The sequence below is a fragment of the Bombina bombina genome, chromosome 5, assembly GCF_027579735.1.
Source record: "Bombina bombina isolate aBomBom1 chromosome 5, aBomBom1.pri, whole genome shotgun sequence".
Lineage (NCBI taxonomy): Eukaryota > Metazoa > Chordata > Amphibia > Anura > Bombinatoridae > Bombina > Bombina bombina.
The window spans coordinates 145,953,746-145,967,119 of NC_069503.1; positions in this window are offsets into that span (position 1 = coordinate 145,953,746).

Below are 13,374 nucleotides of genomic sequence, written 5' to 3' on the forward strand. Positions count from 1 at the left end.
CATCTGTTGTGATCACAGTCCAGGTTGGATGAACAAAAGAGGCCCTTGAACTATATGATGGTAATCTAACCACCAAGTCAGAGATAGTCGAACATTGGGCTCTAAGGATATTAATTGTGATATCCTTGTATAATCCCTGCACCATTGGTTCAGCATACAAAGCTGAAGAGGTCTCATGTGAAAACGAGCAAAGGGGATCGCGTCCGATGCTGCAGTCATGAGACCTAAAACCTCCATGCACATAGCTACTGAAGGGAATGACTGAGACTGAAGGTTCCAACAGGCTGCAACCAATTTCAAATGTCTCTTGTATGTTAGAGACAAAGTCATGGATACTGAATCTATTTGGAAACCTAAAAAGGTTACCCTTGTCTGAGGAATCAAAGAACTCTTTGTTAAATTGATCCTCCAAACATTTCTTTCAAGAAACAACACTAGTTGATTCGTGTGAGATTCTGCAGAATGTAAAGACTGAGCTAGTACCAAGATATTGTCCCAATAAGGAACACCACAATACCCCGCTCTCTGATTACAGAGAGTAGGGCACAGAGAACCTTTGAAAAGATCCTTGGAGCTGTCGCTAGGCCAAGAGGAAGAGCAACAAATTGATAATGCTTGTCTAGAAAAGAGAATCTCAGGAACTGATAGTGATCTGGATGAATCGGAATATGAAAATATGCATCCTGTAAGTCTATTGTGGACATATAATGCCCTTGCTGAACAAAAGGCAGAATAGTCCTTATAGTCACAATTTTGAATGTTGGTACTCTTACATAACGATTCAAGACCTTTAGATCCAGAACTGGTCTGAATTAATTTTCTTTCTTTGGGAAAATGAACAGATTTGAATAAAACCCCAGACCCTGTTCCTGAAAAGGAAATGGCACGATTACCCGGGATAACTCCAGGTCTGAAACACACTTCAGGAAAGCCAGCGCTTTCTCTTGATTCACTGGAATGCATAAGAGGAAGAAACTTCTCACAGATGGTCTTACTCTGAAACCTATTCTGTACCCCTGAGAGACAATGTTCTGAATCCAATGATTTTGGACTGAATTTATCCAAACATCCTTGAAATTTTAATCTGCCCCCTACCAGCTGAGCTGGAATGAGGGCCGCACCTTCATGCGGACTTGGGGGCTGGTTTAGATCTCTTAAATGGCTTGTATTTATTCCAGATTGCGGAAGGCTTCCAATTGGAGACAGATTCCTTAGGGGAAGGACTAGGTTTCTGTTCCTTAATCTGTCGAAAGGAACGAAAATGGTTAGAAGCTTTAAATTTACCCTTAGATTTTTTATCCTGAGGCAAAAAAGCTCCCTTCCCCCCAGTGACAGTTGAAATTATAGAATCAAACTGAGAACCAAATAATTTATTACCTTGGAAAGAAAGAGATAGCAATGTCGATTTAGAAGTCATATCAGCATTCCAAGATTTAAGCCATAAAGCTCTTCTAGCTAAAATAGCTAAAGACATATATGTAACATCAATTCTGATGATATCAAAAATGGCATCACAAATGAAATTTTTAGCATGTTGAATAAATTTAACAATGCTATACACATTATGATCTGATACTTGTTGCGCTAAAGTTTCCAACCAAAAAGTAGAAGCAGCTGCAACATCAGCCAAACAAATAGCAGGCCTAAGACGATGGCCTGAACATAAATAAGCTTTCCTTAGATAAGATTCAAGCTTCCTATCTAAAGGATCCTTAAAATAAGTACTATCTTCCGTAGGAATAGTTGTACGTTTAGCAAGAGTAGAGATGGCCCCATCAACTTTGGGGATCTTTTCCCAAAACTCCAATCTATCAGTAGGCAAAGGATACAATTGTTTTAAACCTTGAAGAAGGAGTAAAAGAAGTACCCAGTCTATTCTATTCCTTAGAAATCATATATGAAATAGCATCAGGAACTGGAAAAACCTCTGGAATAACTACATGAGGTTTATAAACCAAATTCAAAAGTTTACTAGTTTTAATATCAAGAGGACTAGTCTCCTCCATATCTAATGCAATCAACGCTTCTTTTAATAAAGAACAAATATACTCCATTTTAAATAAATAAGAGGATTTGTCAGTGTCAATATCTGAGGCAGGATCCTCTGAATCAGACAGATCCTCATCAGAGATAGATAAATCAGTATGTTGTCGGTCATCAGAAAATTCATCAACTCTATGAGAAGTTTTAAAAGACTTTTTATGTTTCTTAGAAGGCGGAATGGCAGACAAAACCTTCTGAATGGAATCAGAAATAAATTCTCTTAAATTTACAGGAATATCCTGAGCATTAGATGTTGACGGACCAGCAACATGTAATGGACTACTACTGATGGAAACATTCTCTGCATGTAAAAGTTTATCATGACAACTATTATAAATCACAGCTGGAGGAACAGTTACCACAAGTTTACAACAGATGCACTTACCTTTGGTAGAACCGATATCAGGCAGCAGGATTCCAGTAGTAGATTCTGAGACAGGATCAGATTGAGACATCTTGCAGTATGTAAAAGAAAAAACAACATATAAAGCAAAATTATCAATTTCCTTATATGACAGTTTCAGGAATGGGAAAAAATGCAAAAAGAATAGGCCTCTGACATAGAAAAAAGACCAGAGGCAAAAGGAATGAGGTCTTAAATAATGAAAAAATGTTTGGCGCCAAGTATGACGCACCACAAACTGAAAAACATTTTTGGCGCCAAAAATATCCAGAACGAAACTCAAGCGTCATAGATAACGCAACCTCGTGAAAAGACTCGGCAACAACTAAGATAGCGGAAATTACAAATTTGCGTCAATAAACGTAATTTTTTGCGCAAAAAATACAGCCCGCAATTAGAAAAAGTCAGAAACCTCAGGTAAGAAATATATATATATATTTAAAAAAAAAAAATTCCCAGATATGAAACTGACAGTCTGCAAAAAGGAAATATACTGATAAACCTGAATCATGGCAAATATAAGTACAAACATATATTTAGAACTTTTATATATAACGTGCCAAACCATATCTGAGAGTGTCTTAAGTAAATGAAACATACTTACCAAAAGACACCTATGAAATAGATCCCCGTTAGGAAGACCATTGTATTCAATAGGTGATACTCCCTTCACATCCCTCTGACATTCACTGTACTCTGAGAGGAATCAGGCTTCAAAATGCTGCGAAGCGCATATCAACGTAGAAATCTAGCACAAACTTATTTCACCACCTCCATAGGAGGCAAAGTTTGTAAAACTGAATTGTGGGTGTGGTGAGGGGTGTATTTATAGGCATTTTGAGGTTTGGGAAACTTTGCCCCTCCTGGTAGGATTGTATATCCCATACGTCACTAGCTCATGGACTCTTGCTAATTACATGAAAGAAATATTGTTTTGCAATTATGTAAAAAAGGGAAATTAAAAATATGTTCTAACTTTTTTTCTTTTAAAACATGTATTTTAGACATTTAGCCAAACCTACTTCAAAAAATTGTTCACCATTCTAGGAAAAAGCATAACCAAAAATGTGTACTTTGGGGTTAAAGCAACTTAGAAGAGTCCTCTTGAGGGAAAAACAGCAGACAGAAAGTACCCTGTAACCTAAATCTTTTCTATAATTATATAATTTTATATAATTTGTTAGTTTGAAATCAATACATTTATATGCAGCCCTTAAGGCTTCTAAAATTTTGATCTGTGGCCCCGTGTGGAAGTTGGCCATCACTGGTCTAGTTTATATTATTATCTTCATAACTATGAAGACTTGTTCCCACAAGAAGTTTAACATGAGCTTCTAAGTAGACTTAATATTAACAACATGATAAATGTGGCTCTGTAAATCTCTTCCATTAAATCACTATGAGATAGAGGTCTGGTTCTGTATATTTTTAGTCACATAGTACATTTTTTTAAAAAATAATTAATTTATTAATTAATTAAGACAAAATTTAAGGGCTAGGTTACGAGTGGCACACTAACTTTTAGGCGTTAGCCATAAGGGGTTTACCACGGCTCTTTGTGCACATTGGAAGTAGCACACTTATTACTAGTTGGAAGTAAACACATTCGCTCAAGCGCAATTGAATTTGTACATCAGGGATAGCGTGACCCCAGAGCTCTGGTTAACTGTTACACTCGACTAAAAAGTTGCAAAAAACACATAAAAACATTTACAAGTACAGTTGCAATCATAATAACACTATTTAATAAATAGACACCTAGACTACGAGTTTTGGGTTAAACAGGGTGCGAAAATAAAGGCAAAAAGGTTGCATTATTTCACTCTCCGTATCGCTGCCATTACGAGTTACTGAAAAGCCTCCTTGTGCTGTGCATTATGGCCGAGGGCTGATTTGACGTGCTTGTGCCTGATTTCCCCCATAGACATCAATGGGGAGAAAGTGTTGGGGAGAAACCTGAAGTTCGGAATGGAGATCGCTATAACACAACCCCATTCATGTTTATGGGGGAAAGAAAGCAACGTTTAGACACCCTAACATAAACCCCTAGTCTAAACACCCCTAATTTGCCGCCTCCGACATCGCAGACACTAATAAAAGTTATTAACCCCTAATACGCCACTCCTCGACACTGCTGAAACTATAATAAAGTTATTAACCCCTAATCTGCCACATTGCGACACTATAATAAAGTTATTAACCCCTAAACTGTCGCTCCCCGACATTGCCGCCACTAATTCGCCGCCCCCGACATCGCCAACACTAATAAAAGTTATTAATCCCTAATCCACCACTCCCAGACATTGCCGACACTATAATAAAGTTATTAACCCCTAATCCGCCACTTCCTGACATTGCAACACTATAATAAAATGATTAACCCCTAAACCTCCAGCCTTTCACATCGCTGCCACTAAATAAACCTATTAACCCCTAAACCTCCGGCCTCCCACATCACAAAACCCTAAATTACACTATTAACCTCTAAACCTAACACCCCCCTAACTTTAAATTAAAATTACAATATAACTATTTAAATAAATAAAAACTTACCTGTGAAATAAAAATAAACCTAACATTAAACTATAAATTAACCTAACCTTAATATTCTAATAAAATAAAAAAATATATAAATTAAAAATCCTAATTACAAATTTAAAAAAATTTAAAAAAATCTAACATTACAAAAAAATATACACTATTTTTTTGTAGGATTAGTTTTTTTTTTTTTGCAATGTAAGTGTTTATTTTTTTTGTAGGATTAGTTTTTTTTTTTATTTGTAATCTAGGATTTTTAATTGGTAGTTTTTTTATTTTATTAGAATAGTAAGGTTAGGTTAATTTATAGTTTAATGTTAGGTTTATTTTTATTTCACAGTTAAGTTTTTATTTATTTAAATATAGTTATATTGTAATTTTAATTTAAAGTTGGGGGGTGTTTTGCAATGTGGGGTTCCGGAAGTTTAGGGGTTAATAGGTTTATTTAGTGGCGGCGATGTGGGAGGCCAGAAGTTTAGGGTTTAATAGGTTTATTTAGTAGCGGCGATGTGGGAGGTCGTAGGTTTAGGGGTAAATAGGTTTAATTAGTGGCTGCAATGTCGGGGAGCGGCGGTTTAGGGGTTAATAACTTTATTATAGTGGCAGCGACTTCGGGGAACGGCGGTTTAGGGGTTAATATATTTAAATAGTGTTGGTGATGTGGGTGGATGGCAGATTAGGGGTTAATAAGTTTAATATAGTGTTTGCGATGCAGGAGGGCGGCGGTTTAGGGGTTAATAGGTAGTTTATGGGAGTTTGTGTACTTTGTAACATTTTAGTTATGAGTTTTGTGAAACATTTTTGTCTCGCAAAATCCATAACTACTGCTCTCAGATGGTGGTATGGATCGTGTCGGTATTATTATTCTTTATTTATAAAGCGCCAAAAGATTCCGCAGCGCAGCCCATGGGAACAAGGATAAAAGTACAACGGAGAAACAATACAATAAAAGACAACATTTTACAGACAGATACAGGGGGAATTGAGGGCCCTATTCCCGTGGGAACTTACAATCTAGATGGGTAGGAGGATGGGAAACAGGAGGTGGGGACTGCAAAGGTGAGAATAATGTTAATGGGGAGATAGATGAGGACAACTGTTGGGTTAGTGAAGTTAATTTGTTACTGGGTCGGGTGATAAGCTGCCCTGAACAAAAAGGTCTTTAGGGAACTTCTAAAGGAGGAGAGGTATAGAGCATAACGCAAGCATTTAAGCCTGAACGAACAACCTGTAATACCGGCGCTATGAAAATACCGCACTCAAATGTCATTTTTTTATATGCGGAATGGACGTTGTGTTATTGGCTAGAATGCTTGCTGTATAGCTATACCCCAGCGACTCGTAATATGCTTTACTGGCCAATGCGCAATGGCCAATTTTTAGCGGTATAGCTGTACCACAAAACTCGTAATCTAGGTTTTTAACAAATTTCAATAAAAATGGCTCAAAGATATAAGATCTCAGGTATTAGAAAAATTTACTTAAAATACTAACAACAATTACATTTGAGCTAATACATCAAACACAATGCAAATCAAGTCCCTGCAATTTTCCTCTAAGTTAAAGTCAAAACTAAATGTTAAAATAGATAGACCATGCTTCATGTAATTGCTTAAGTTTGGATCCAAAGTTGGTCAACTTCATAATAAAGCTAAATTGTTTATGGTTGAAAAACTAGAAAACCCCAAATCTTTAGTATAATTAAGTGATTTGCATTGCTACATTTTGTTTAATACGTATTTATAAAATGAAGCATTTCATTGTGTTTTAGCACTGATGATACCATGGCTCAAACATTTATGATAAAGCCATGATTATCTGCTCAATGCATCACACTGACAATATAAAACCATTAATTCAGACTATTTGGAAGTGGCTACTGTGGATGAAAGCCAGGACCATAAGCAAATTGTGAAAATTACCCTACATGCTACACCCGGTCTTTGCAAAACCATAGGCTTAAAGTTAGATAGCTTTAGACAGCACAAAGCTAACCAAAAATTAATTCCATATGTTTTCAGATTATCAAACAGGATAAGAGAAGGCTACTTTATAGTTGTGTGAACCCAAGAATCAGAAAAATTGGTCTATGGCTTTATACTGTTATTCATTTATAGATGTCACTTGCATTTATCATTATTATTGATACTCTATATTGCATTTACCAGTGGTTGAAATATCTGAATTATTTTGCATATCTTATGCAGTTAGGTTTGGAACAAACTGTAAGAAATTGAAATAAGAATACCGGCAGCTTAAAATGGGGAAACATTTACAATTTATTTGATGCAGTGACTATTTATCATTTTACATTGTCCGACACTACTGGCAGCAGATTTTGGCAAATGCATAGTGGATTCAATGGAATTAGGTTTCCTCAAGCCTGAAGTCATTTTTATTAAACATTTATGTTTCTTATTGGTACTGTGAATCATTTTGTATTCCGGTAAATGATAGCCATTCTTGCCACTGTACCCAAGACTGTAATTATAGTGAATATCTAATGCCTAATTCTTAAAATCTACCTTGTTTATTAAATGAATGTGACTACTCCCTATGACATTCATCCAGTCTTCCTGAACGCTCTAGCCGCTTCTTCCCATGTGGCATATTTTAGCTGTTTAGTAGTCCGTTTCAAAAGATTTCCTAAAAACACAGATTTTTTATGTATCTGTTACAAAGCACAAAAAGATATATATTTTTTTGGCCAGATTACTAGTGGGGCACAATGTAGAGCTTTTGCTAGTGCGCTAATTGAACTAGAAGTGAACTGTTTGTGCTTGTCAGTTAGCTTGTGTATTGCAAGATGAAAGTAAAAAGTTATCGCTCGCACGCTGACCCGATGAGCCCAGTTTAGTTCTATCGCAATTAGAATATCGCACGCAATAACGTAATCCCCATAGAGGTAGGGTGACTATATTGCCACTTTATATATAATATAGTATAATACATATGTCAGGGCTGTTTCCAGGGCTGTTTAAATAAATGTATATTTCATATGTGTCCCTTTTTAAAGCGGCAATGTGGTCACCCTACATAGAAGTCAATAGAGCAAAAAAAGTGGAAACAAACTAGCACTCATACTTTTGCACCAATCCAAATTGCCAAAAGACCCCTTCTCTAATAACCATTAAACCACCACATAGCCCAACTCAAAGTCCACTATTAACCCCTAAAGTTATATACAGATAGTCACCAGCACTGGATATGGATTATAAAACTTTTATTAAAGACACATAAAAACAAGCGACGTTTTGGGGCTTAGCCCCTTAGTCATGCTATGTGGTACATATGTATGATTCCGGCCTTTTAAACACAATTTTAGGCGCCACAAAATCCAAAAAAGGAACATTGGGCCCCACCTGGTGGTAATATTAGTGTATAACATCTTAAACGGTATATGTAACAATTAAGATACAATATGTCAACCTTAAACAGTATGGCAGAAAAAATGATACATATTCATGTTGTTTACTTTTTTACTATATTAGAAAAATGTAACGAATCTCAAATCACAAGTTACCAATTTATAAACCCCCACTTAATGGTATCTGTGAAAAAATTTCATTTTAGGGCAAACACATAGGTAAATGTAGGAAGAGGAGCCTCAGGATTACCCTTATTGGTGTACACTTATTGATCAAAAATTTTAACGATTTAAAATCTATCATAGCGTAATATAGGTATTAAAGTTAAAAAAAGCAAGATAAATCGAAATCTCTATTCAGACCCTTAGGAATTAGGGTCTCTAACTTGTGGATCCACCACATCACTTTTTGCTTTAGCAACTTTTCCCTGTCGATTCCATTTCTGGGAATGTCAATTTGCTCTATAATTTGCCAACTCAATTGGATTATACCATGACCATGTTCCAAAAAATGTTTCAATAATGGGGCTTCTAGGTTTTTTCCCCTTATATTGGAGCGGTGCTGGCTCATCCGCTCTCTAGGCTTTTGGGTAGTTTCTCCCAAATAAAACAGGGAACAGGGGTATTTAATTAGGTATATCACATATGTGCTATCACAGGTAAAAAAAAAACAGTTCATATTATATCTTTTCCACTATGTGTATGGAAAAAAATTGGACCTTTAATAATAGAGCTGCAGCTCATACAGCCTAAACAAGGATAACTTACATTTCTTTTACTGCCTATGTAGGTTTGTTTATTCCCTTTAGCAGGGCCTATATCCGTTTTGACCAAATGGTCACGTATGTTTCTGACCCTTCTATAGGCCAGAAGTGGGGGTTCCTTGAATAACTGTATGTGATGGTTACAATCTCTAAGAATATTCCAGTTCTTCCTTATGACTTTAGTGATTAAATTTCTATGGGGACTGTATTGAGAAGTGGTTAAAATGTCTAGCTACTTAAAGGACACAGGTCATTTTCTAGAAAAAGCTAAGCAATTAGAGTTTCCCTCTAATAGGTACCTGCTGTTCACCTTGGACGTTAAGAGCCTATACACGTCAATAAAACATGAAACAGGTGTAGCAATTATCAATAAAGTTCTCATGGTGAGTGACAGGTACACAAAAGCACAATGTCAATTCATTGAAAAGTTTTTATGTCTTATTCTGCATTGGAATGTTTTCCTCTTTCAGGAGGAATGGTTTATACAGGTGAAGGGTACAGCTATGGGTTCCAATGTGGCCCCATCATGCGCCAATCTCTACATGAATGAATTTGAGGAGAGAATAGTGTATGAGAACATACTATACAGGACACACGGTGCGGTGTGGTGGCGCTACATTGACGATGTGTTTGGCGTGTGGTGGGGCAGCATTGGAACCCTGGAAGATTTTGTTAAAGAACTTAACTCCATGGGCAGGGGCTTACAGTTCACTCTAACATACAGTGAAGAGTCTATCATTTTTTTAGACACTAAGGTATCCAAAGGTATTAATACACTTAAATTTGACTTGTATTCCAAAGAGACAGACAAGAATACACTCTTACAATATGACAGTTTTCATCCCAAAAGACTTGTTGATTCACTACCCAAGTTTCAATTACTGAGAGTTCAAAGAATTGTCAGTGAGGAGACAGATAGAGACCTAAGACTCAAAGAGATGACAACAACATTTCTTAATAGAGGTTATCCCTTAGGTCTTATCAATAAGAAAATCCATGAGATCAAAAACCCTATACCCAAGGAGGATAAAAAGAGTAAAAATGATAGATTGGTTTTTGTTTCTCAATAGTCCCCATAGTAATTTGATCACTAAAGTCATAAGGAAGAACTGGCATATTCTTAGAGATTGTAACCAGCACATACAGTTATTCAAGGAACCCCAATTTATGGCCTAGAGAAGGGTCAGAAACATACGTTACCATTTGGTCAAAATGGATATAGGCCCTGCTAAAGAGAATAAACAAACCTACATAGGCAGTAAAAGGGATGACAGTTATCCTTGTTTAGGCTGTATGAGCTGCAGCTCTATTATTAAAGGTCCAAATTTTTTCCATCCACATAGTGGAAAAATATATAATATCAACGGGTTTTCTTTCATGTAATTGGCAAGAGTCCATGAGCTAGTGATGTATGGGATATACAATCCTACCAGGAGGGGCAAAGTTTCCCAAACCTCAAAATGCCTACAAATACACCCCTCACCACACCCACAATTCAGTTTTACAAACTTTGCCTCCTATGGAGGTGGTGAAGTAAGTTTGTGCTAGATTTCAACGTTGATATGCGCTTCTCAGCATGTTGAAGCCCGGTTCCTCTCAGAGTACAGTGAATGTCAGAGGGATGTGAAGATAGTATCACCTATTGAATACAATGGTCTTCCTAATGGGGATCTATTTCATAGGTTCTCTGTTATCGGTCGTAGAGATTTATCTACTACCTCCCTTTTCAGATCGACGATATCCTCTTATATACCATTACCTCTATTGATTTTCGTTTCAGTACTGGTTTGGCTATCTGCTATATGTGGATGGGTGTCAGCTATGGTTTGGCACTTTATATATAAAGTTCTAAATATATGTTTGTACTTATATTTGCCATGATTCAGATTTATCAGTATATTTCCTTTTTGCAGACTGTCAGTTTTATATCTGGGAAATGCTTTATAAAAAATAAAAAAAAAATAAAAAAAAATTCTTACCTGAGGTTTTCAAATTGACTCTTTCTAAATTGTGGTTTGTATTAGGCTCGCGAGAGCGCAAAATGCTCTAATTTATTGCATCAATCTTGGCGCAAGACTTTTTTGGCGCGAAAATTACGTTTGTTGATGCAAATTCGTCATTTCCAGCATCTTAGTTGGTGCCGAGTCTTTCACGAGGTTGCGTCATCTATGACACTCGAGTTTCGTTCCAGACGTTTTCCGCGCCAAAAAATGTATTTCAGTTTGTGGTGCATCATACTTGGCGCCAAACATTTTTTCATTATTTAAGACCTCATTCCTTTTGCCTCTGGTCTTTTTTTCTATGTCAGAGGCCTATTCTGTTTGCATTTTTTCCAATTCCTGAAACTGTCATATAAGGAAATCGATAATTTTGTTTTATATACTGTTTTTTCTTTTACATACTGCAAGATGTCTCAATCTGATCCTGTCTCAGAATCTACTACTGGAATCCTGCTGCCTGATATCGGTTCTACAAAAGCTAAGTGCATTTGTTGTAAACTTGTGGTAACTGTTCCTCAAGCTGTGGTTTGTAATAGTTGTCATGATAAACTTTTACATGCAGAGAATGTTTCCATCAGTAGTAGTTCATTACCTGTTGCTGGTCCATCAACATCTAAAGCTCAGGATATTCCTGTAAATTTAAGAGAATTTATTTCTTATTCCATTCAGAAGGCTTTGTCTGCCATTCCGCCTTCTAATAAGTGTAAAAGGTTTTTTAAAACTTCTCATAGAGTTGATGAATTTTCTAATGGCCGACAACATACTGATTTATCTATCTCTGATGAGGATTTGTCTGATTCAGAGGATCCTGCCTCAGATATTGACACTGACAAATCCTCTTATTTATTTTAAATGGAGTATATTCGTTCTTTATTAAAAGAAGTGTTGATTGCATTAGATATGGAGGAGACTAGTCCTCTTGATACTAAAACTAGTAAACGTTTAAATTCAATTTATAAACCTCATTTAGTTATTCCAGAGGTTTTTCCAGTTCCTGATGCTATTTCAGATATGATTTCAAAGGAATGGAATAGACGGGGTAATTATTTTACTCCTTCTTCAAGGTTTAATAAAATGTATCCTTTGCCTACTGATAGATTGGAGTTTTGGGAAAAAATCCCCAAAGTTGATGGGGCCATCTCTACTCTTGCTACACATACTGCTATTCCTACGGAAGATAGTACTTCTTTTAAAGATCCTTTAGATAGGAAGCTTGAATCTTATCTAAGGAAAGCTTATTTATGTTCAGGCCATCTTCTTAGAAAAACAAAGCAAGCGGTGCTTACCCCCAGGCAGTATGATGGGCTGCTTTCTTCAGCGATCCTGTCCAGCGCGTCTTCAGCGTGTGCACTGTTCACACTCCTACGGATGCCGATAGGAGCCAGATCCAAACGTCTCGGTCCAATGACGTCAGCAAACTTGAGACATACAAAGAGGAGACCGGCTAACCATCCGCAAATAAATCCAAAGGAGTAATAGGTAAGATGCAAAAAGCGGGTTTATTTCACAGGTACAAACAGTGCATTAAAAACAGAAAAAGGGCATGCAGAAAAAAGCACCAGACGGACATACTCCGTAGGTTACAGTACAGTAACAACAAACATACGCGTTTCGTGAGGGACTGCCTCACTTGTTCACTGCTTAAACTGTGTACTGGTCTGTAAACCTATATAGAGAGGTATCTATGTTAATTGAACAGGTGTGTTCCATTAAATACTTTAACTACTATGTAAACTTTTTAACCCCTCATATATACAGGCTGCAATAGACAGTGTTAGCACAGGATTGCAATATTATACAATTGCATTGTGGAAGAGATATATAAATACAATATTAGACTATTATATATGTAAACTCATTTTGTGCATATAAAATGAAAAATTCTTACCACAAAATAAAGTATATTGAGACAACAAAAAATAATCCAATAATAAATGAAAAAATGAAAAAAGTCTCATTATTTAAGATGCCAGGATGAAGTGCATTATACAAACAGATTAACGTCTGACTCAATATTTAAACCAGAAGGTGTCCTAGTGTTCATGTTAAAAATCCACCTGACCTCCTTCTTACTTAGCTGATATTCCCTGTCTCCCCCTCTCTTAGAGAAGGGCACATGATCAATTGCCTGAAAAAATGCTAGGGAAGAATCCCCTTGATGGTCAAATTTAAAATGTGAGGCCACTGAGGTAAAGATATCTGGGTCATTTATGTCTCTGATGTGTTCCAATACTCTGTCCCTCAACCTTCTTTTTGTCT